Raw genomic sequence first — 751 nt, forward strand, 5'->3', positions numbered from 1 at the left:
TTTTTTTTGTTGTTGTTGTGGAACACAAAAGAAGTTTAACAGAATGACCTGCTCTCTTCCATGCAAAGAAAGGGCTGTCAAACTCAAAAAGTGCTCCATACGACTCATGCTGTATATTTTCCTGTATAAGTCCTCTGAAGCCATAGCTCTGTGTGAGAAATGGACTGGAATTTAAGCCACTGAAAATCTTGTATTGAAAGCATTGCTTGACAACCATCAAAACTCACTGTCATTGTATGGGAAACAGCTTGGGCTTTCTGCTAAAAATAACTTATTGTGTGTAGAAAATCATACTAGTTTTGAAAGACATGAGGGTGGGTGAGTAAATGATAACAGAATTTGTATTTTTAGGTGAACTTCCTTTTTTTGGAGAACTGGTAAACGCTATAAAAGATATGTTCAAATATTCTTATGGGTCAGTGATGAGTGCTAGGTCAAATTTAGGATGACAAGCTTTATGGTTTCTGATGCTCAGCGAAAAATCAGTTGGGAGAACAGAGTCCAATTGGTTCTGGAAAACTCAGACTGCAAAACCCTTTACAGCCATTTTCCTGCCTCGCTGAAATCGCTCATTGCGTTTCAAGTCACAGAAGCAGCTTTAGTTACTTACTGCTGCCACAATGACGCTCTATCAGCAATCCTCAGATTTATAGGGTGTACTCAACCTTGACAGCTACCCAAATTTTAGCTGAATGGTTTGAAAACCAGTGCCAGATTTAATTAATGTATTAGTAGCTTGATTTTTCAGCTA

Source organism: Sinocyclocheilus grahami, unplaced genomic scaffold (genome assembly GCF_001515645.1).
Source record: "Sinocyclocheilus grahami isolate Dianchi unplaced genomic scaffold, SAMN03320097.WGS_v1.1 scaffold5421.1, whole genome shotgun sequence".
NCBI classification, from domain to species: domain Eukaryota; kingdom Metazoa; phylum Chordata; class Actinopteri; order Cypriniformes; family Cyprinidae; genus Sinocyclocheilus; species Sinocyclocheilus grahami.